This window comes from Cricetulus griseus, chromosome 6 (genome assembly GCF_003668045.3).
Source record: "Cricetulus griseus strain 17A/GY chromosome 6, alternate assembly CriGri-PICRH-1.0, whole genome shotgun sequence".
Classification (NCBI taxonomy): domain Eukaryota; kingdom Metazoa; phylum Chordata; class Mammalia; order Rodentia; family Cricetidae; genus Cricetulus; species Cricetulus griseus.
In genome coordinates, this window is record NC_048599.1 from 33,241,399 (window position 1) to 33,266,870 (window position 25,472).

General features: G+C 43.7%; 1 protein-coding gene and 1 pseudogene across 2 annotated transcripts in view; both read right to left on the reverse strand.

The window, feature by feature from the left end:
* Positions 1–25,472, reverse strand: part of Rin2 (Ras and Rab interactor 2) — a 208,223-nt gene that overhangs the window by 112,140 nt on the left and 70,611 nt on the right. The window lies entirely within an intron of this gene.
* LOC107978971 lies at positions 9,214–13,705 on the reverse strand (annotated as a pseudogene).

Consider the following 25,472-nt stretch of genomic DNA (forward strand, 5'->3'; position numbering starts at 1 on the left):
GAAACCAGAGTTCTAAACATGCTAAGCAAATGCTGAATCACTGAAGCCTTTAAGTATCTTACTCCATGCATCTCTTTGCAGACCTGCCTCTTGTCAGTGCCGAGGCTTGAAGTCAGAGCCTTATGGAAGCACTGTGTGCTGCGTTACTCCCTCAGCCTAAGACTTTTGCCTTTAAAAAGATACCTCCTTGAGTCAGAAGCAGGAGGATGTCAGTTCAAGGCCCATCTGGGCCTTAAAATGAGACTGTCTCTAAGTCAAAAATAAACAAAGAACAAGCCCACGGGAGTATAGGGTGGGGAAAGGATGGGGCAGAAGCTGAAGCCACCCAACCCAGCCTTTCCCATCCACAGCCACCTTTGCACTCTGATCAGAGCACTTTCCCTGCAGCTTTGCTTGGTTAGTTTAGCCAAATTTTATCCAGTTTCCAAAGACTATCTCAAGGCAAGCATTTTTCCCATGCCACTTTCCCTGAGATGATCCAACCACCACACTGTGTAGCAAGAAGTTAAACAGCAAAACAGGGGGTTAACTGTGAGACACACATTCAACACTGTTTAAAGGTTCTCCATGAGACTGAATTCCAGCTGGGGACTGACTGCATACAAAGCTTTCACTGGCTGCCTCTATGAACTGACATCTCAGAGCTCTCTTCCACAAAATGCTAACTGGGACAGTCAGACAGTCAAGGACACACACACACACACACACACACACACACACACACACACACACACACACCACATACACGCTTTATCTCTTCAATGATAGCTTCTTTCCCCTGCCTCCTGTCCCCTTTGCTATTTGTTTCCTCAGATCATCCCCTAATAAATTACTTGAACTTAAATCTTTTCACAGCCTGGTCCACAAAGCCTGGTTTACATAGCCTGGTCCACACAGCTTGGTCCACATAGCGTGGTCTAAACATCCTGGTCCACACAGTCTGGTTCACAGCTATTTTAAGGTAAGAAGGAAACTTGTTTAATTACTACCATGTTTACAACAAATGGAAATAATGTTGTAAATGAAAATCTGAAAATAAAGTTGTAGACACATAGTTTAAATAAACTCCATGTTATTAATGTAACAACCATCTCTACCCATTTGAAACTGATGAAAATAAGGAAATAAAACATTGCAAAGTACAGATATATCTGTGGTGATATTTTGCTTATGATCTAACAAATTGATCCAGTCTAAAAGAGAAATAGAGCTCACACAAAGGTGATCTCAGCACATGGGATCCCACGTCTTTAATCCCAGCACCAGAGGGGAATGTAAGGCAGGAGGAGACAGGAGTCGTGTAGTCTAAGGTTTGGTGGAGAGAGATGCAATTGGAGGAGCAGTGGAGTCTGAGGAGCAGTGCAGTTGGGAGCAGTCTGAGGTTCGGAGGATCGCCCCTTTGGTCTGTTCATTGGTAGAGATGAGAATTCTTTAGTGGCTGGCTGCTTTGCTTCTCTGATCTTCAGGGGTTTTTATTATTCATGCTACATCCATCAAAATGAAGATGAAGCAATTTTGAGCAGAAAGTATAATTTTTATTAATAGATGTTCTCCACCTATCTCTCCTTTCCCTCTTCCTTCTCTCCTCCACCTTCTTCTCCCCAGTCAGCCCATAAGAGATACATCCAAAGAACAAACATTAACAAACGATTATCATCTTAGGACACCCATGAGCTATGATCCAGCTCTACTTCCATCTTCCAGGGTTAAAATTTAAAATTCAAATATGTTTTCTACTGAGCGTGAATAATTTTGAGGCAATGTAAAATAAGACGAACAAACAAAACATTCAAATTGTCCTAAGTCAGGAACCACCAGACATAGGCTATTCTTGGGGAAACTGATTAAAAAACAAAACCCCCAAACAATAACCTGGTATTTATTGCTGGGCCTAGAATGTAGCTTAGTGGTAAAGTATTTACTTAGCAGGTGCAAAGCTCTGAGTTTGATCCCCAGGCTCTCACCCCTCCTCCCTGGCCATGTGGTATAGATTTAAACTGCAAGTTTAAGGCAACAATCTTAAGTTCACAAGACCACAGGAATGTAAGACAGCCCTTCAAGGGCTGGAGAGATGGTTCATGGTTAAGAGCACTTGTTGCTCTTGTAGAGGATATGGGTTCGGTTCCCAGTACCTACATGGAGGCCCACCATTGTCCATAATGCCAGTTGCAGGGAATCTGGTCTTCTTGGTTACCAGGCACCCAAGTGGTGCACATATATACATGCAGGCAGAACACTCATATACATAAAGTAAGTAAAATACTTTTGAAAAGGACAGCTTTTCAAAGTTCCACACAGATGTAGCGAGTGACAAAGAATTTAATGCCTGTAACCTGCTTCCAACTCCTGTGGTGAATGATGAAACAAGGATGACAAAATGGTACAAGTCTATGTGGCACAGGAGTCCTCTGGAATATTTGAGCAACTGTTCTAGAAGCCTGACATTACTACCATATAGAAACTTAAAAGTGTTAAGAGTGTTACAGGAGATACTGAGGCCCCATGGTGGGGCTTCAGGTGATGGTGTAGTCTATCCAATGGATTCTTGTCTCCCCATTTCCCAGCTTTGGCCTCTGCCTTTTCCAGCTCAGTGTCTGTCCATCTTTGGTGTGTTTAGTGGTGAATGGCCTGGGTGACTGTAGACCTCACACCTCACACTTCAGCTTTGGTCAAAGTCAGTGTCTGAAGTCTGAGCTTCAGTCTTCCTTCCTAAAAATCTTTCTTGGGTTTAGGTAAGCATGCCTGATCAAACGTCTCTGATACTTAGAACATAAGGTCTAGACTATAGACACAACACAACACAAGTGGTCTTCCCTAATTGGAGTCAAACCTTTATTTTCATTCTGATCTCGCATCCACTACATCCTGTAACCCTGCTAACCTCCCTCAGTCTCTCTTTAAAATATAGTCCTACCTGGACTGGCAAGACAGCTCAGCCTGTAAAGGTGCTTGCAGCCCAGGCCTAGAGACTCGAGTTCTATCCCCAGATCCCTTGTAAAGGGGAAGGAGAGAACTGACTCCACAAGTTACCTGCTGACCTCACATGCACTATAGGATATGTCCCCATCATGCACATACACACAAAATAATAATAAAACTCATCACCTCCATCCCCTGGTGAACACCTTCTGATTGGTTTGTATTCATTATCATTTGAATGGATTGAGAAACATCTAAGAAGTTAGGGAAGCCTTCCTCTGGCTATGTCTGAGAGGGAGGTTCAGGAGACAACTAGACTGGGATGGCTCTGACTTAATCAATGTGGAAGGGATTCATAATATGATGGTATTTGGGGGGTAGTGAAAAGCAGGAGGTGAGGACTAACTGGAGGACATAGGTGACTGGGGGCACGTCCCCAGAGCTCTAGCTTATGTTAGCCCTGTCCTATATGTCTTTGATTTTCTTCTTCCAATTTACCAAGTGCGCAGCTCTCCTCTTCCTCAGGCTCCCACCATTGTGATGTTTTACTCAAGTATACAGGGCCAAGGGAACATGATCAAACCCTCTAAAATCATGAGCCCAAACAAGTCCATTCTCCAATAAGTTGTCTCTGCCCAAGTATTTTGTACACAGTAATAAAAAGCTAACTAATAATGTATAAATCCTTACTTCTCAAGACTCAGCTAAATGATAACCCAATCTGTGATACTTTGCTCAGTCTCCAGCCTTGCCACTAAGAGTTTCTGGGTACCCACTGTCCCTTCTGACAGTGTGCATGACACCATGACTACAGAGTTCTACTTTTCATCCACAAGCCATAGCGTTCCCTGAGGCTGGGCACCCAGCATCACTCTAAAACGTGGAGGACATCATGATGCCTAGTCCAGCCATCCACATATTTCCCAGCATGGTCTCTGGCAATAATTAACGAGAATCTGTGACAGGCCTTAAAACAGTGGAGAACACAAAATTTAGTTTACTAAAATAAAATGTTACCCAGCATAAGGTAGCTTAATTCATGTAGGTATTTTCCTACAAAGGAAAGTTATCGTGTTATTCAAGACACATGGAAGTACTGAGAAATGTAAAACAGAGCCAAATGTGGAAAGTGCATATGTTATTTCCTGTTTTTTTTCCTGAGAGGCTGTGCCCCAGCCTAGGTCGGGCAGTGGGGAGTTTGTGGCTCAGGACATCAGCAGTCCTGGGTGAGAAGAAAGATCATGTTCACTGCATATGGCAAGGTAGGGAATGCTGAGAAAAGCCACATCAAACAAATATCGCATTGCCAAGCAAGGAAGCAAGCATTCTGACCAGTCCCCAGACCTTGCCTGGTGCCAGCTCCTGATGGAGACTTGGGCTTTCCTTGCAGCTGGTACCACACCCCAGACATCCTGACACTGACGGCTTCAGCAGCCCAGTGCTGCTGATCCTGCCCCTTTTTTCAGACCGCAGAAGTGCCCCACAGCTTGGTGAGTGTCCTGGCTACATGATATCTACAGAGAGGCTTCAGAGCCAGCACCCAGAAAAGGCCAAATAAAACCCTATTTGCTTTCCCCCTCCTCTATCTCCTCCTCTCTTTTCTCCTTCCTGGGTTCTTGTTTGCTTATTTTGAGAAAGGGCACAGGCATCCCAGGCTGTCCTTGAACTCACTATGTATGTAGCTAAGAAAACCTTGAATTCCTATTCCTCCCATCTCTATCTCATGAATGATAGACTTGCAGGTGTAGTCTACCAGCCATGTATAGCTTGATTTTTCTCTTGTGTCTGAAACACTGCCCTCAAAAAAAAAAAAAATCTTCCATTGCAGAAAAATGTGGAGGATACTCCCAGAAAAAAGGCAATCAGAGTCAGCATAACTCACCATGCAACAAAGACAGCCTTCTGATACTGCCAGGTTATCAGTACATATCCCCATGCCTGCCTTTTCATATGGTCATTTGTGTGCTGGACATTGAACTCAAGGACTCATGCTTGTGTGGCAAGCACTTTACCAACTGAGCTATCTCCCCAGCCCCTTTAATGGCTTGTTTTGTTTTGTTTTTACATCCCAGCCAAAGTTGTCCCTCCCTCCTCTCTTCCAAGTCCCTCCCCCTCCCCCCATCCACTCTTCCTCCTCTATTTCTCTTCAAAAAAGGGTGGGCATCCCATGGATATCAGCCAGCCATGGTATATATATTAAGTTGCAGTTAGACTAGGCACCTCTGTGGAAGTGGCCAAACAATGAACAATGACTGGCCCAGCTTGAGACCTACCCTGAAGGCCAGGAGCCGGAGGCAAGATAGCCCAGAGACCTAGGGTAGAACCAACATGAATGGGAAAAGAAGTCAATGAAATGATGCTTAATTAATAATATTTTTAAAGGTACAAGGTTCGTTAGAGAACGCCTTTGTGGGTGTGTATGTTGACAATTAATATGTAGTATTTAGCATTGCTAGAAGTGGTCAGGAGTATAGGTCAGTGAAAAGCATGTGCTTAGCATGTATAAAACTTTAGGTAAAGCATGTGTTTAGTATGTATAAGATCCTAAATCTTCAGCACCCCTAAGAAGCAAGGAAAAAAAAAAAAAGGAAGAGACAGACACAGTGATTTAAAGATCCATCCCATACATCCGTCCCTTCCCATCCCTATGGACACCCTCTTTTCACATTCCTTTCTCAGATGTTACAGAGATTTAAATCTGCTTGTTTTAGTCCCATATACTTCCTGTGATGGCTATTCTTGGTTGTCACCTTGACTACATCTGAAATGAACTACAATCCAGAAACAGAAGGCACACCTGAGAGATTGTTTTTGCTTGGTTTCAAGTGGGTGAATCCATTTCTAGTGGACTGAGGTAGGCAGACACATACCTTTGATCTGGATCTTGAGACAGGGAAGACACAGGAAGACACACCTTTAATCTGGGCCACACCTTCTGCTAGAAGTTTATATAAGGACATGGGAGAAGGAAGCTTCTGCTCTTTGCCTGCTCATTCTTGCCTTCCTAGCAAAACCCATTCCTTCACTGGCATTAGAGCCTACTTTGGAATTCCAGAGTCTACTAAAAACCAACCGAGACATCCAGCTTTATGTACTGAGCAACATATCAATGCTTAGACTTTCTGTTCACAGCCCACCATTCTTGGATTAGTTGGACCATAGCCTGTAAATCATATATATGGGGGTGGTGAATACTCATTCTGTAAGTTCCCATATATATATATATATATATATATATATATATATATATATATATATGGGGTAGAGACTCATTCTATAGGTTCCAATATATGGGGGTGATGGAGATTCATTCTCTAGGTTCTACTTGAGAAGCCTGACCAATACACTTCCTTACACATTTGCTGCATACGATGTGGATAAGTGCATTTTTATTTCACTTTTCAGAAGTATTACTTCTTTGGGAAGCAACTGGACCCCATGACTGACCTGCATAGACTATATGTCAAAGCATACCCGTGAGACACACACAATACTTACTACATATATCTACCCAACTCTTTTTTCAGTGGAATTACACTGATCATTTACAACTAAGCATGGAAATGACAAATGCTACATAGGAGGGTATTGTAGATGTGTATAGAAAGTGTGGTGGTTTGAATATAATTGGCCCCCAGGAGCTCATAGGGAGTGCATTATTAGGAGGTGTGGCTTCATTGGAGTAGGTGTGGCCTTGTTGGGGTAGTTTGTCACTGTGGGGGTGGGCTTTGAGGTCTCTTTTGCTTAAGCTTTGCTCAGTGTCACTGTCCACTTCCTGTTGCCTGCAAGATGTAGCCAGCACCACATCTGCCTGCATGCTGTCATACTTCCCACCATGATAATGGACTGAACCTCCGAACTGTAGACTACCACCTCAATTAAACATTTTCCTGTATAAGAGTTGTTGTGGGGCTGGGTGTTGGTGGTGAACGACTTTAATCCCAGCACTCAGGAGGCAGAGGCAGGCGGATCTCTGTGAGTTCGAGGCCAGCCTGTTCTCCAGAGCTAGTGCCAGGATAGGCTCCAAAGCTACACAGAGAAACCCTGTATCGAACCCCCCCCCCAAAAAAAAGGAGAGTTGTTGTGGTCATGGTGTCTCTTCAGAGCAATAGAAACCCTAACTAAGACAGCAAGCCACTGGGCACACCTATCTTTGATCTGAAGGGAAAGGTTAATTTGAGTTTTTAATATAATTTTTTAAACCCCAAAGGGAAACGGAAAGAAATAAAGCTTATTTAGAATTTGTGTCCTGGAGAGACAACAAGAGAAAGTATGAAGGTGAAGCCAGACGCCCTGTTTGAAAAGTGCCTATCACCTGTCTTTTTAAAAAAGTTTCCAAAATATTTATGCATAACCCTCAAAATACAACTTATAAACAGCACTGGCTAGGTAGGTGCCACTCCAAAGGTTATGATCTGCCAGCCCAGTGAGGGTGGTAAGCTGTGGATATTCCAATGGGCAAGAGGACTGTGTGGTTCAACAGCCCCTGGGCTTATTGTACACACACTATTCTACTTTGTTTCTGTCTATCAAGGTTTCCTATACTCATAATGTCTACAGGATACCTCTTTTTTGTCTTTTTCATCTCCCCCCCCCTGTGTGTGTGTGTGTGTGTGTGTGTGTGTGTGTGTGTGTGTACATGCCATGTTCACAAATGTAAGTTGGCATGGATATGGAGGCCAAAGATCTATCTCAGATGTCTTTCTATTTTAGATGCCAGCCACCCTGCTTGTATCAGGTATCTCATTGGCTTGGGGCTCACAGAATAGGCGATATGGGCTGGCCAGGAGCCCTCCTGACTGCCTGTGCAGTGCTGGGATTATAAGTGCACACCCCCATACTCGACTGTTTTATGTGGGTACTGAATGTCCTTGTGCTTTCACAGCAAGCCCTTTGCTGACTGAGCTATCCTCCAGTCTTTAATACCTTCATTTCTAAATTCTGTAATGATCAGACTTCAAGAGCTGAAGAATTTGGTATGTTTTTTGCTTGTTGTCAAATTCAATGTCCTGGAGGAGAAGGTTTAGAAGAGTCAGAAAGGAAAGATTCAAAGACCATATTGTTTGGTGGCCTGTTCATTTTTCTTGCCCAGAGACCAAACCTCATGATTCTCCAAACATAACCAAGTCTGGCTGTAACAGAACCAGGAAAATCTTAACCACAGGCAGATGGCTGTTTTGCCAAAAATCCTGGCAACTCACTGGAAAACTTAACCAAGCAATTCTAATGAAAGTTCAACTATTAACTCCTCAATCCAGAAAAGAGGACATGAACCCTACAAACTAAATAGAGCAACTCAGGGTGGCCAAAAGCCAGAGCAACATCAAAGATTGTTCATGCATCTTGTGAAATTATGTTTCCTAGACTCTTTCTGCATTTTTTGTATCTGTTTGGGTTTTGTTTGAGAAATAGTTTTGCTGTGTTGTCCTGGCTAGCCCCAAACTCACTACATAAACCAAGATTTCCTCACACTTGATATCCTCCAGCATGGACCTCCTGAGCCCCAAGATTACAGGTGTGAGCCATGGTTCTTGGCTCAGACATATTTTTCTACTTGAATGTCCTTCAGTACCACAGATAATACTGTATATTTGTTTATGTATCTTACTTACTTTATTAAACTGACTGTTACTGACCATGCTCTCACAGCCTGGTACCTCCCACAATGGGATCTTCCTGTATCATGGAGATGAGCACATGATGGATGAGTTGGCTCTGCATTTTGTGAATGCCTTGTTTCTTACTAACAGCAGAAGCAGTGACATCGTGAGGCTTGCTAGATGCTAGCCCCAGAGCCAGTGCTCTGCTTCCTCTCACAGATGGTTTTCGTTAGAGAAACTTTGGAGTTAGAACAAGAAGGCAGGTGATTTCTTGGGAGGTAATCCTAGGCAATACTGACAGGTGAGTGGAAAAGTGAATAAGAGAAAAACAGAATAGTATCCAGGCCAATCACCACCATAGTCAAGTGCAGTTCAATCTCATGAGTGTTGTGGAATATTAGTTGAAGATGTGTTACATTTGTTTATGCTGTGGAACATTTGTTCAGTGATGCCAAGATGTGTTGCATTCTTTTATGTTGCATTTATTTAACTCTGGGAAGCTGTGTTACTTTGCCTGTCTAAAACATCTGATTGGTCTAACAAACAGCTGAATGGCCAATAGCTAGGCAGGAGAAATGATGGGTGACTGCCAGGCATAGAAAATAAATAGAAGGAGAAAGGAGTGAAAGGAGGAGAGGAGGACACCAGGGGCCAGCTGCCTAGCTACACAGCAAGCCATGGAGTAAGAAGTAAAGAAAGGTATACAGAAAGGTAAAAATAAAAGCCCAGAGGCAAAAGATAAACTGGATAATTTAAGAAAAGATGTCAAGAAATAAGTCAACCTAAGGCCAGGCACTCATAAGAAAGAATAAACCTCCATGTATTTATTTGGGAGCTGGGTGGTGGGCTCCCCAAAAAGAAAAAAACAAAAACAAAAAACAAACAAACAAACAAAACAACTACACATGAGTATCTGGCAAACAGCGTCAAATGCAAGTTTCAGAGACTGACAAAGGGAGAGGGGTCTGAAATATCCCCATAGCAACCTTTACCAGTCATTGGTGGAAGGGTGCTTCTGGGGACATGCATTCTCCAGTATTCTTTAGGAGAGATGTACAAATGACAGTCGCTGTAAGTCAAGCTGGCATGGAGTCTCATATGATCCTGAGAGCACCCATGGAGATGTTGGCCTCTGGTTAGGCTGGATCTTAGAGATCCAGCAACAAGACACGCCAAGTTAATATAATGTTTCCTAGGACTGCACTATGAGGGGAAAGAAAGAGACTGCATGCTTATACCCCAGCCTATGCGCTTACACAGCTAGTCTCTTGTGCATCCATGCAGTGGGGCTTCATTTTTCCCTCCTCAACAGAAGCCAACAAATTACTGACTTAATTAGATATGGACCACCTTATATCAATCAACACCCAACTTGGAAGATGAAGGAGGCTCAGAGAAGTGGATTGGATGAGCCAGAGAAGTAGCTGAAGACATGTGAAAGTATTGTGCAGGTTAGCTGGCTCCCCCATAGCTGAGAGCCTTGGCTTCCTAGAGGGAAGATTTAGCTGTGAAAGAGGGTAGAGGTCCATAAACACATATTTGTCAAGAATTCAACACTGCCACCGAGCTCCCACGAAGAGAGAAAACACAAGGATATAAGCCCTGGGGACACAAATGGGTGAGACCAGCCCTGGCTCTAACTTTGAAGAACTCACAATCCACACAGAGTCTGGAATTAAAGAAAAAAAATTACATCATTAGATGTGCCGAGGTACAGGGGGAAAGACTTTAGTCAAGACCACTGCTGTGCATACAGTGGGCATGGCAATGGGATTTTGCATTCAGGAAGCGAGATTATATTAAACTCTCAATACAGCATGAGCAAGTAGGGATTTACAATAGAGAGCAGGATGGGGCAGTGGATGAAAAATTGCCAAAAGAAAACATCAGATGTGAGGGGGATTCTGGATAAAAGAACCTATCAGGAATCTTGCTGAAGACAGCAAGAATTGTGTAAGGAAGTACCCAGAGAGACCTGGGAGAAGGTTCAGGAGTCTGACTAAAGTCTGGTCAAGCAAGAGTCTTTGTCAAGGGGAAAGCTCTGACACAATAGCACGCTGGGTAAAGGCTGATGAGAATAGAATATAGATTGACAGGGAGAATTTAATTTTCTCCAAGGTTTAGACAGAGATGACTAGGTGTTTCAGAGGGGGAATAACCATTATCTTCTGGGAAATTCAGTGGGTTTACAGCAGTGAATAGAGCAGCATTTGCTGTTGTTTTGAGAAAAAGTCTTGCTATGACTTCTCTATGGATTCACTGGACTGGAACTGAACTTGTCTGCCTCACCTTCCCAAGTGCTAGGATTATATGTATGCGCTACCATTTAACAAATTCTTTGTTTTTTTTTTTCTGTATGCTGTTTTATTGTATGCTACAGCCAGTGTATATAAAATAGTTCAACCTTGTGAGACAGAAATCCATGGAGATACAGAGAGGTAGATGTTAAGAACTGACAAGTAGAAGATTGTGTGTTATGGCATGTGTTACTGGCTTTTGTACAGACTTCAGATGTAATTCTCTTCAATAGCCACTGGTTCATGAAAAGTGGTTTGAGAAACCTTAAGATACTTGACTACAAAAAGGAGCAGACTTTCTGGGTTCTGAAGGGATTTGTGCTTGAAGACACTCCGGTCAGCACAGGGTCATGTTGGGCATTCTGCAGACAGAACTGTTTCAAGTTTGCAGCTGCCTGGGAAACTTTCACGTGGTTGAGCCTGGCCTCCAGCCATAGCTGCTGAACCACCTACTTCATGGCGGCGACGCTCGAGGAACCCGACATGGCGCTCAGGACAGCCGTGCCCAACAAATTCTTCATTTACTCTGTTGACCATACTTCACCCCAGAAGATAGATACAGCCATATGTGGAACTGTCATCAAGGAACTCAACAAGGAACAAGTGGCTGCTGATTTGGAAGTGATGGGATGCCATCTGTAGTCCTGAAAGGAAGGCACTCATGTCTGGCATCATGCTGCTGCATGCCTGGATTCCTTGAGCAGCCTGAAGGAGTCTGCACACAGTACCACTGCCTCTGTGATTTCTTCATTCATTTATTTGTTCCTTCATCCACTCAACTACAGAGATATAAAAAGGCAAGAGGAGGCTTGGTCTCCTCATCAGATGCTTGTACTTCACTGAGGGCCACAATTAAAGAGACAAAATACCAAAGAAGGGTTGCATCCACACACTCTCTGAGAAAGGGGAGGAGACATCAGATAGCAACAAAGGCTTGCACAGAAGCAGATAATCAGGCAGCGTGAAGAATTGCCAAAGAATTATCCAAGAAAAGGTGCAGTCCATTTTACAAAGTGTATCTTCCTTTATGACTTGCAAATGTCAGCACTGAGGTCACTTTGGGTGTGGGCTATAACTGGCCCATAGGACCTAAGTCTAGGAGGAGGCAGTCTGTGCTGGAGAAAGCCAATGACTGACATGGCTGATGAAACTCCCAAGCTCCTCTTTCTACTGGATGGAAGACCCGAGTCTCAGTGCTCCTCGGTGAGCTTCATTCTACTTGTCCACCATGGTAATAGACAGGTTTTATCAACCTCCTATAGTCACTTCCTTCCCTCTCCTGTCTCACCTCCCCAGTTCCCTATTGGTGATCATCTGGGGGCATCCAGATGATTTGGGGATCATCACCCAAATAAACCACCTTCACTTCCATGAGTCTCAGAATGGAGAGCACAAGTGAGGGAGCAAAAGGGTCTGAGGAAAAGATAATGAATTGGAAGCATATCTGTTAGACAGCCATATGGATCATTCAGGAGGCAGGTCATCACCCACAGATCCAGCTCTTCAGGAAGAGATATGTGTTGGAGAGACAGGAGTAGTTACAAGCCCATATCTGCAAGCTGTTACCATGGAACAGATGGTATCTGCACGGAAGGAAAGGAAAGGTCTAAGGCATTGTAGCTGTGCAGTGGGGGCGGAGCCAGCGCTGCAACGTGGGCATGAAAGATAAGGACTAAAGGCTACTTGTTGATATAGCAACAGGAAGGAAGAGCCAAATAAATGGGCGGGGAAACAGAAAACTATCATTCTACACATGCATCCTGTTCCATCCTTTTGTTGCTCTTAGGATGGGTGTGATCACCCTGATTAATGTGACGGGGTCAACAAGGAGTGAAGCCCAGATGGAACCAGGTATGTGTGATTCCTCCATCCTCCTGTGCATCATCAGCACCACATTGTGTTCCTCCAATTCCTTTCTTAGGATGCTCAACTCTGTAGCATTGCTGCAGAATCCCAACACGAAGCTGGATGGCCCACCATGGAAGGACTCTTTCGGAGACACTTTGCCTTTAAATAGAAGTCTCTCAGTCATGGCCTCCAGACCTATCACTCAGTGAGAAGTACTGCCTTCTTGCTGTATGTCCTGTGCCTCCTAACTCCTACCCACTTGGCTCTGGTTCTCAGTGCCTGGGCAGCTCCATCCTGCCCTGCCAGGGTCTCATTATGAAATGCAGACCCAAACACTTGCCTGGGACAGTAGGAAAACAAATGAGATCATGGAATAACTGACATGGGTCTTTTTTAAGGAAAGCTTATGGAAAGTTGGGGAACAGTCAGAGGATTAGAGATGAGTAAATGTTATTCCAATAGAGGTTTGACTTCCTGGATATGGTCAGAAGAGGATTATTCTGATGATGGTGTTTGTGCATTTAAAAGTGATGGCCACCCGACCCTGGCATGATGTCTCTAAAACATGAACTTTACTAACTTTTTAATGTTTCTAGGCAATAAATCAGAAGCTGTTTATATGCAAGAGAGCAGTTTCTGAAGGGAGTCTGACAAGTCTCCCAAGGCACCCCTAAGGGAGAGCATGTCTAGAGGTGAACAGTGCAGGACAAAGAGTTAGTCATCTGGTCCCCTGCCTCTAGGCCTCTGGAGCATAGCTTTCCTCCTAGGTCCTGTGGATCAATAATCTGATAGGCCCTTCCTGCTTGAATGTATGCCACAAATTTGTTGGCCTACCTTGATAATTTAACTTTGTGCTTTACCTAGATTTAGCCAGACTTCTGTGGTGGTTTGAATGAGAATGGCTCCCATTGGCTCATGTATTTGGATGCTTACTCACCAGGGAGTGGAACACTTTGAAAGGGTTAGAAATGTTAGGAAAGGTGTCCTTGTTGGAGGAAGTGTGTCACTAGGGGTGGGCTTTGAAGTTGGCCCAGTCTCTCTGTCTCTGTCTCTCTGTCTCTGTCTCTCTGTCTCTGCTGCTGCTATTTCCTGTGGATCAGGATGTGGAACTCTCAGCTCCTTCTCCAGCACCATGTCTGCTTGTGTGTAGCCATGCTCCCACCATGATGATAATGGTCTAAACCTCTAAATGTAAGCCAGCCCCCAATCAGATGTTTTCTTTTGTGAGTTCCTTTGGCCATGGTGTTTCATCACAGCAACAGAACAGGGACTAAGACACCCAGTGTCCTAATATGCTGTGATAAACACTGTGACCAAAAGCCACTTTGGGAGGAAAGGCGTTATTGCATCCGGCAGTAGTCTGTTTCGAAGGGAGTAAGGACAGGAATTCAAGGAGGAACCTGAAGGCAGGAACTGAAGATGAGGCCATGAAGGAATGCAGCTCACTTTGTTCATCTTGCTTTTTTTTAATACAACCTAGGGCCACCCAACAAGGGGCAGCACCACCCATGATGGGCTGGGCCCTTCCACAAGACAATGTCCCACAGACTTGCTACAGGTCAATTGATGGAGGCATTTTTTTCAATCGAGTTTCCCTCTTCCCTGATGACTCTAGCTGGTGCTAAGCTGATGAAGAGTAACCAGCACACCTGGTTTCCATGCTCCTCAATCAAGAATTGCCAAGAGAAATTTGTCAGATACAAGGCAAAGAAGGAAGGGCATGGATTTCTTTAATAGGACAGAAAAGTAACCACCACATCAATAAAATAAAGTATAAAAGATCAAAGCATTTAGAGAGATTATCCAAAACTGGTGTGATAGTTCATTGAGTAAAGTCACTTGTTATCAGGCCCAGGGACCTATGTCTGGACTCCAGAATCCACATGGTGGAAGGAGAGAACTGACTTCTGTAAGTTGTCCTATGACTACAGACATGTGTGCTGTGTGGCACACATGCAGACACACACACACACACACACACACACACACAGAGAGAGAGAGAGAGAGAGAGAGAGAGAGAGAGAGAGACTCACACACTCACATATGCAACACCCCAAAATAAATAATAAATACACACACACACACACACACACACACACACACACACACATATATATATATATATATATATATATATATATTTATATTGGTTTTTCGAGACAGGGTTTCCCTGTGGCTTTGGAGGCTGTCCGGGAACTAGCTCTTGTAGACCAGGCTGGACTCGAACTCACAGAGATCCATCTGCCTCTGCCTCCCGAGTGCTGGGATTAAAGGCGTGAGCCACCACCGCCCGGCTTACATGTAATATTTTTAAAAAGATAAACCATTAAGATAATTCGGTAAATTTAAAAAGCAAAATTCATTAAAATGAAAAGGTTTTGTTTAACAAGACATAGCATTTAAAAGTGATGAACATAATGACCCAGGCTGGCCTTGATCTTGCAGTACACCTGCCTCAGCTTCCTGAATAGCTGGGATTATGTCTGTGCCACCAGGCCCAAGTTTTTGTTTTTGAGATATGCTCTCGTTATGTGTAACTTTGAACACTTGGGATAAAACAACTGACCTGTCTCACTCAGCTTCCTATATACAGTGACTACCACCATGCGCACATGTGTGTGTGTGTGTGTGTGTGTGTGTAAGAACTCATGAACTAACAATATAAAGAACCATGAGAACCAATAAGAAAAAGACATTGTGCTTTAAAAGAACAAATGACATGGAGTCTTCACTATAGATTTTCCCATCCTAAGGCTTGTGAAAGAGATCAGCATCACTATTTAGCAGGGGAACCCAACTTGAAACTGTAGTGAAATGCTTCATGCATCCACTTCAAGTGTGTGAAACCTAAGGCTGACCTTATCAAGTGCTGGCAAGGATGCAGACTTCTAGGGATCCTATGCTGCTGGTAGGGCAAACCAGTCAGCAGTCAGTGCTGGTGTTTCCTACCCTATTTACATGACTGCTGTGAGCGGATAGCAAGGTGGCGGTCAATGCCAACTGTGAGTCACACTTGCTGTGAACTGACTTGTTATATGTGTTTCATCCCAGAGTCCACACTAGTATCCGGCTGAAGCATTGTCATTACAGATTATCAACTTCTGGAGACACAGCTCTACTAAGTCTGGATAAATAGGGCTGGGTCAGCTATATAAACCACTCCAGGTCCCTTCATCCACAGGGCTGGAGCAGAAGATGGATGTGCAGGTTGAAAATATAGTCACATAGGAGAAATTCATTTCAATGTTCCCCAAGGCCATGGGAAACCCTTCCCTCCCTCCCACCCTCTCCTTCCCTCCTTGCTTTGCATTAGATATTGAAACCAAAACTTTGTACATGCTAAGCACATGTTATACCACCAATTCCACTCCCAGTGCATCATATTTCAAAGTACCTAGTAAAGAAGTAGAAATGCTAAGTACCCCATTTTATCACTGTATCGTGTATATAGGTGTTGGCGCCTCACGTGGTACCTTATGAACAAAACTGCAAGATGTGGCTCAGACAAAGCAATGGGAAGTGAGCTGTCTTAATGGGAACTTATGGCAACAGTAATTCATGATGCTGTTGGCTTTTGTCTCCAAGACACATTGCGCAGCCTGCAGCTGAAAACTCCTCAAGGTATGAGGTCTTGAGCTAGGCATGGATATGTTCAGTGTATTTTGAAATTACTTTAATGAAAAGTCATTTGTATAAAAGCAAAAATAGATGGAGGAGAACGAGGAGAAAGATGTTTGTTCCTTCTGGGGGAATCACAAAGGACAAAGGGAAAATAAAGCTCATTAAAACGGCTCCTTCGAGCCTCATGTATTAAACTTCACTTTTTCTGGCCACTGTTTTGAGGCATTGGGAGACTTGTATTTTAATATAAAAACCACAGAACGCTGGCTTTTCTCTGTGCTGTGCCATTATCTGGCTTTTGGCAGACTTAAAATTCTTCCTTTTAAAACTATTTCCTTTTGGAGGTCAGCTGAAAGTCCAGTTCAAGTGCCACATTGATAAAACTGAACACAGGACCACTCTTAAAAGCCAACAATTATGGGTCCCAGTAGAAAAACACTCCGTGGTGCCAGGCTTCCGAGACATCGTGCCTCAAACGTGGCTTTGTGTCAACGCAGCTGTATCCACAGGCGAAAAGTTAAAAGACTTATTTGAAAATGTTTCCACTTTTGGAAGCTCCCTTTTGCAACTTCTCTGCTGATGGGGAGCAAAACGCTGGGGTTGGAGGATGCTTTTCCAGCTACCAGGATGGGCTGGGTCTGAGGTCACATGTCCTGACCTTGGAAGCTTGGTTTCACGAGTGGCAGGTCCTCTAACCTCCAGCCAAGCTTTGGCCTTCAGTCTGCATAGCTCCAGCAAGCAGGATCTATTTTCTGATGGCAAAATACTGAAACTTGTTTATTCACTGTGCAGACACCATGAGCTCATGGGGACTGAGGATTTTGTTTTAATTGGCAAATTTGGTGGCTTACGCTCACATTCATCTTTAACACAGTTTATACTTATGGTGTCCCATGGATTCTATTCCCTCACCATTCCCTAAATAGCCTGCCACTGCCAATTTGCCCTGTAGATTTTTCTCTAAACTAAAAGTCACTGAACAGAAAGCAGCTGTAGGACAACAACCACAGAGGCTTTGAGCAAAGACAAAGACTCTGGACATCTAAACTGTTCATCGCTGATAGGGAATCGATAGAATGGTTGTACGCCTGGGATAGGAAGAGAACTGATCCACACAAGCTTCTTTTAAGTCAACGGTCCACAGAAGAGCAATGGAAGTACAGAAAGGTACACACATCATCACGTGGGGCTAGCTTGATGAATTTCTAAAAGGACATTAGTACCCCAATTAACCAGGGGAAGATGAAAGAACAGAGAGCATCACCAGGCCTCAAAATCCCCACCACCTTCTTCCACTGTTTCTTAGCAAGCAGAAGGCAGCAATCCAGGCCCTGCCTGATGTTGTAAATAAAGCTTTATTGCAACATGAGCATGTTCATCCCTTTGTGTGACATCTGTGGTCGGTTTTGTACAAGACCAGCCTTGTGATTATTTGCAACAGAGACTATTGTTGGGAGTCAATCTCATGCCCATAGACTCTCCAACTGGGGGCCAGGCCTCTCTCCCCCTCTGCTGAAAAATTTGGCCACTTCTTTTTATACAAGGAAGGGGGAATATGTTGGGAGCCAAATCTCAGGGCTGGGCATGAGATTTGGCTCCCAACAGACTATCAGGCCCATGGAGCCTCAAGGGCTATCTGGACCTTTACAAAAATTTCCAGACCATTGCTCTAGAGCAAACTTGAATAGAAAAGATTATGAGTAACAGATGCAATTTTAAATTTTCTAGTAACCATATTTAAAGTAAATGAGTTAAATGACACCCACAATCACATTTTATTTAATCAACACATCTAAAATAGTTCAACTTACAATTACCATTTTAAAAATGGGATATGTGATCTTTTCCCACAGTTTTCAACTCCAGAGTTCATTTTGCCTGAACAAGCACATCTGGGCTCACTCTAAGTGTACTTTCAGAGTTCAGCAGACTCTTCTCAGATGTCTTTTGGGGCTAGAGATGACACTGAACAACACAGGTCTGGAATGTGCTCTAGGTCTCAGAGGCCAAAACAACTCTACCTTGTTGCTGATCCACACACACACACACACACACAGAGAGAGAGAGAGAGAGAGAGAGAGAGAGAGAGAGAGAGAGAGAGAGAGAGAGAGAGAGAGAGAATGTCCAGTTCCTAGCTGCAATTAATTCCAAAACCTAAAGGATGCAAGACAGGTCTACTCTCACAGCTCTACCAGCCAGGCAAACTGGGTGGTGGAAGGAAACAAACCACATGTGCTTTTGTGAAGGGCAAAACCAGAGGTTGAAAATGATGCTTGACACTTAGAGGAGGATGGGACAAAAAGGCACTGATAAGTACCACTTAAGGGTTACATCTGGCAACTCAGCCACCCCATGATCATATTTAGTGAAGCAAAATACCACACTAGTACAGTCTACAAAAAACAAACAAAACAAAACCTAGACAGTTGCTAATGTAGAAAAGTGAAGAGATCACATAAATCTGGATTCCCAGCTTCTTTTGGAAAATTTGAGGAGCTAGGAACACAGCAGTCTGTCCTGTGACATCAGGGCTGCCTGGAGTAGCTCATGCTGCCTCCTGTACAGAAGAAGGTTATCTTTAGACGGCCCTGGTGCCCACTGTTCCCAGCCACCACTCACCTGTTCACAAAATTACCTGGGTTGTCACCCTGTGCCTCCTGCAGTAGATATTCTTCTGGGACCCTGTGATGGCCTTTGACTAATAGACTAATATTGGATGGAATCCACCTATATCCTTTCCACAAGAGTAAGAACTTAAGCAGAACTAAAAGCTACTGTTTATCATATACGAGTTCCAGGGGTATCAGGTGGCCCTTTCCCATCTTTGATCATTTAACTCACATCTTAGGGGCATACTTGGACCCAGAGTCAGGGGCAATTGGTGTCTGTATACTCCAAATGTCTCAGTCAATGAAGTGTGTGCTTGTGATCACTAACTGAGTCCCCCACCGGCTGCATTGCTAGACTTAAATGATCATGACATGGAATTTGACACACTTGAAGATTTAACTACAACCAACAACCATGAAATTAATGGTTTCTTCTCCGACACTGCATTAAGGTATCTCTGCACCCTGAAGCTTGTTATTCTGCCTAAATTCAGCTGTCTTAAAGCTTGCTAACAGTTCATGAGCCAGGGCACGGACATGTTTTACAGAGCTAGAACATGCATGCTTCATAAAGTCAGCATCTTTCACTTGGAAACATGTTGATGGCTGCTGGTTTGGATATGGCTCATTCCCCAAAGTTCCATGGGCTGTAAGTTTGGTTCTTAGTGTGGCCACATGAGAGGTGGTGGAAACTTTAAGGGGTAAGACCTAGAGGGAGTTAGTATTGGGGGTGGGGTGCTATCCTGGGAAGAGATTCTGGAGGTTCTCTGGGAGCTGGGGTTGCTGAGTTAGGTCTCTGGAGAATGAACTATTATGAGGGCTCATCTTTCCTTTGGCTTTCCTTGGCTTATTTTCTTGCCATGTGGGAGTCTCCCCACACCCTTCCTTTTGTCACACGATGCCACCCACCATCAGACCCTCACCAGAGGCTGGAAAAGTGGAGCTACCTGATCTTGAATTTTTGGCCTCCAAATAGCAGATTAAAACAAACCTCTTTGCTTCATAAAGCTGTCCTGTGCTCTAGTTTGCTTTCTGTTGCTATGTTGAAACATTCGGAATAAAGGGAGGGAAGAGTTTGGTACAACTTGCATTTCCAGTCCATCAGTGATAGAAGCCAGGGCAAGAACTGAACTCTGCTTACAGGCTTGCTCTCTCTGGTTCATACTCAGCTTTCTCTTATAATCCAAGATTACCTGCCCAGGGATGGCCCTACCTTGAGTGGGCTGGACCCTCTTATATTGACGAGCAATCATGAGAATTCCCCGTAGACATGCCCATAGGCCAGTGTGATAAGAGGTAATTCTCCAATGGAGACCCCTCACCTAACTCTGGGCTGTGTCAAGTTGATAACTGAAGCTAATTTGAAGGCTCAGTCGAGTATTTCATTATAGTCATGAGAAATCTAAATTACTGAAAGATACTTAGAATAATTTGCTACTTTCAGTAAGATCGACCCTTCTGAAAAGAACCTCAAAGAAAGTTTTTTACAAAGGTACTTAGAGTTTGTTCTTTCAGCATACTGAAGGGATGGAATATGTAAAGGTTAGTATATGAGGATGGCATTATACTCAACTCTGTTTTCTGTTACTACAGAAGAATATTTGAGACCAGGTAGTTTATGAAGAGCAAAGAGATTCATTATGGGTCATGGCTCAGGAGTCCAGTGGCGTAGTAACAATGGCTGTCAAGAGCCCCATGACATGGTTGGAGATGATAGACAAGTGAGTACATACAACAACTACAAAACACAAGAGTGATCACTAACCTATTCTCCAAAGGAAGGCGTTGATCCCTTTTATGGATCTAATCCTTCCTAAAGGCCTGCCTCTCCCCACAGCAACAATGCCAATCAAATATCAACCTGAGTTTCTGGAAGTGAAAGGGAACATTTCTACCACATCATATTGTCTCTGGTCCTCTGTGTGATCTAGAAATGAGTTGCCTAACCCCCAAGCCTCAGTTTCCCTGCATCTAATTTGGGATCAATAGACAAACTGATGAACTTCACATAAATAATACCTGCAGAACCCATCCATGACAGCAAAGACTTGATTTGGCTCTGCTTCAGAGGTCTCAGTCCATCATGACAGAGTTCATGGTAGCAGGGAGAGTGTGGCACCTCCCGTCATACCATGCCAGGAAGCAGAGAGAGTGGCCAGAACTAGGGACAATAACTCCCCAAGGCCCCCTACCACTGCACTATGTCCATGCCACTTTGGATAAGGAGAACTCCAAACATTAGCCTGTAAGGGAGATTTCAAGTTCAAACTATATGGATGCCCAGTCTCCTCCACCTGCTTCCTTCATTGGTTTCCTATTTCTGGGGTTGGCCCTATGCCTTGTCCTGATTTTTCATAGTGGGAGGTTCTCAGAGGTTTTAAGGTCACTAGCATGCTGGTATATGTATCTGTCTTTCTACTGTTATGATAAAACACCATGACCAAAGCAACTTATAGAAGAAAGAGTTACAATTCCAGAGGAAAAAGAGTCTATGATGGTGGGGACAATGGCAGTGGGGGGATGGGAGTGAGGGTGGGAGGTGGGCAGGCATGGTGGCCTGGAATAGCAAGCTGAGAGCTCACATCTTGAACCCGGTGCACAAAGTAGAGAGATCAAACTGGAATTGCTGAGGTTTTAAATTCTGGAAGCCAGCCTCCAGGGAAATACTCCCTACAAGGACACACCTTCCAAATGACCTGAAACAGTGCCACCAACTGACAACCGAGTGTTCAAATACATGAACCTATTGAGGACATTTTCATTCAAGCCACCACACCAAATAAGGCATAGGCTCACTGAGATCATCCTAGAAGTAAACATTAACTCTTCTTCCCAGTAGAGGAAGAAGACATTCTGCTTACAAGGTTTGAAGCTATGCTTCAATGAATCTGTGATTCAAACTTGGCATCTGTTATTCCCAAAGTTGGGTTAGGTTAAAAACTCAGTTCAGTTCTGCAGAACTAGAAGAACAAAAGCCATTCATGTTTAGACCACAATGCCATACATAAAATCCTAGTGAGGAAGTCCTCACTTGGCATGTGCCTAAGGAATCTTTAAGGAAGTGTGAGGAGACGAAGAATGAAGAGGCGAGTGTTGGGGAAGTCCACTGGCAAGAATGAGGGGCCATGCTTAGGTTCAACTGATAGTTCAGCTTCCAACAACAAAATGCCGTAATCAATGTCAAGAACTCAGACCTGTGAACTTCTAGAAAGAAAAGAGTTTATTATCAATCAATAACTCCAAGCATGATGAGGTGTCCATGAAAGGAGTCAGGGAAGCCTGCAGAAAACCATGGAGGAACCTGTACAGGAAAAGACTCTACTGGGTCTCCCAAGGTCCAGCTTCTCTCTCTCCCTGACCTTGCTGGGTGAAGGTTCCCCAGCACCTCAAAGTGTGAACTAATGGAAAGACATCTACAAGTACTGGGGGAGGTGGAATAAGGGCCATGGAAAGTTAACTTTGAAAGGAGTGTGTGAGCAGGTCTGCAAACAGTTTCCTAAAATCATTTTTTTTTCTTTTACAGTTAAGGATTGAGTACAATACTTCACACATGCTAGAATGAACTCCATCTTTGAGTTACAACCCCAGCGCCTGTGTCAATCATACAGCATATCCCTGTGCACTGTGGGAAGGGCTCTCCACAGCAAGGAATGATTATAGCAGCATGTTAAAAACAAAGGAGCTCCTGGTCTACAAGAGCTAGTTCCAGGATGGCCTCCAAAGCCACAGAGAAACTCTGTCTCGTAAAACCAACAACAACAACAACAACAACAAAAGAGAATTTCTGTTTCAATCTGAGTCTCCCTGGTTCCTGCCACTGCCACAGTGAGGAAATTGTACCTCACTAGGAGATTACCAACCAACCCTACACCCCAGCCTACCAAAGCAGCAGCTTGCTGGGCGCTTGTTGTTTTCAGGGTTACATGATTAACTCATTGGCACTGTGTTATGAAATGATTACTATGGCATAAAGTTCATAACAAATTTAATAACAAATTTCTTTCAGGAGAAAGTTATGCTCATCAAAATTAACTAGTGGTACTTATAAACATAAAAAAATCAGCTGTATTATTTAATCTCCTCGATGGGACAGAAATTCATTATCTTCCTTATCCCTATTTACCTATAAAAATTAGAGGTGTGAATTATGAGGTACAATAACCATAAGAGACAGTCAAAATTATGCAGCCCTAGTAGGAGAAATGAGGTAAGATTGGAAAAAAATAGAGAAAAATCATGGTCTCCTAGTTGGTAAATTAGAAATACTAAAAAGGAAAATACCATTTAATTAATGATGCACTGTAATTCCAATTAAAGTAGATATATAATCATGAGAAATTAAATCTAATTAGGTCAGTTTTTCTGAAGGTTGAGCTTCTGATGTGTAATGAAAACTGCCAATATCATCTGCTCATTTGTAAGCTGTTGATGTGGGGATTGAGGATTAATCGTTTAGGTTTGATGTAAAGCATAATTAGGAAATAGCCATTTACTCTCATTTTAATGGAATGAAACAAGAATTCATCTGGATGAACTGGCCTGTGTCCAGCTCAGTGTCTGACTGCTTCATGCTTCCAATACATTGGTTCTATAGCCTTTCTGAGTGGTCGGCGCAATCAGCATGGATGTGTGGAACCACGGTGACACCCCAAAATAAGACTAAGCTAGTGGCGTGGCCTCTATCTGGCTCATAAAGAGTTAGGTGCTTCTGCGGGTGTTCAGGATGAATGGACTTGTCTGGTTGTCCTGCACACCAGATAACCAGCCACACCAAAGGAATAAAGACAGAGCACCAGGTGACTTCTCTCACCAGCATGCATTTTATAATTTTAGTTCTCAGGACGTCATTAGGCTCCCGAGCATAGAAGCTGCTATTGTCTGAATAGCTGTATCCATCAAATTTCTTATCGAAAATCCCAGTGCACTGAGAAGAGAGGCCAGAAAGTCTGCCTTGTTGAAGGTTTTGAGGGAATGAGTCAGTTCCCCCATCCCTTCTACCATGGGGAGACACTGTTTCCACCCCTCTGGAGGACTCAGCAATAAGGCGCCATCTTGGAAGCAGGAGGCATCAAAAACAGCCCATGAAGCTTGACTTCAGGTTGCTTCTCTTGATCTCCAAGCCTGCTAACCACAATCTCTTCCTCCATGTGCTCTGTACCCCACAGACACAGGTTTTCCATAGTCATGGAGAGTACACCTTCTCCTGAAAAATGACACAGACATCTTTCAGAGTTTAAGCTCAGTGCCACACAGATGACACTACTGCTACTTTGAACATTGCCTTTCTCAGTGGCTTGTGCTTCAAGTGCGTGAGGTCTTTCAAACATAAGCTCTTTTGCAGATGTGCCAAAGAGCACAATTCCCATCAGAAGCAAGGCTGGAGAGGGGTCGGCCCTGCTTGCCTTTTAGCGGGTTTTCCATATGTATTATTGAGAAATTATGGGCTCCCTTTTAAGCTTCAGTTGCTTGCTTTGAAAAGGGGAGATATGAGGGACTAGGAGTGTAGCTCAATGGCCGAGCACTTGCCTACCATGTGCCCCCACACCTGCAGCAAACTGTCAGACAACCACGAGCATTGGAAAAATCAAACAAAATCCCAGGAGAGGGAGTTGATAGTAGCACTTATCCACAAGTTGGCTTTGCAGATTATACTGTATGGGGTGTGTGAAGCCTTGCAGCGCCCACCTGCATGGTGAATCTGGGTTACCAATGCTGGTTCCTATTTATGAAGACCCTTAGATGCCATCACGTCAATTAAAACCTATCTTAGAGGTGTCAGCCTCTTAGGCAATTGATATACCTAGAGACAGAGGTCAGAATTCCAGTTCAGCTCTGCAACCTTGGGCCTCTGTTTCCTCATCTATAAAACTGAAGATGGTAAAAGCACCACTTAGTACAGTTAAGTACCATGCTCCTCTAAATCCTCAGTGACATTCAGGATAGTAGCATGTTCCTCTGGATCCTCGGTGACACAGACATCAAGAAGGAGTAAATATGTGAAACTTCCATTTCAGGAAATTGCAGAGGGGTGGAATGCAGAAGGCAGCTTGGGCAGCTGGGAAAGTCATTAGGCTGTGATGCAGGTCTTGTCAATTCATCCTATTTTTGGTGCATTTCAAAGAAAACAGCACAAGTCTGTATTTTGCCCTAAGTACTTTACCATGTTCATCTTTAACTAGAGTTCAATTTTTGGGGTGTTAAAAAAAGTTAATGTAAAAATTTAGACCAAGTTTTTAAGTGAGTGAAACCGTTTCCCAGCACCAGACACCAGACATTACCTGGTTAGGAGCGACTGGCAGCTGCACATTCTCGGTGTGGAACGTGGCACGTGGGCATCTGCTTGTGTGCTGACCACAGATGCTGATTATAGTAGGCTGGGGCTCCAGGAAGCAGACTAAGAGAGAGGTTAGACTACAGGAGGCCTAATCTGGGATCGCTGAAGAAACCAGCTACCTCCTGGACCCATATGAAGTCATGAAGGTTGGCCTTGACTACAAAACCAAGTGGTTACATCAAAATGATACTTAAAAACACAAATTTCATCTTCTACTCCCTTTTCTTCAATAATATATATTTTC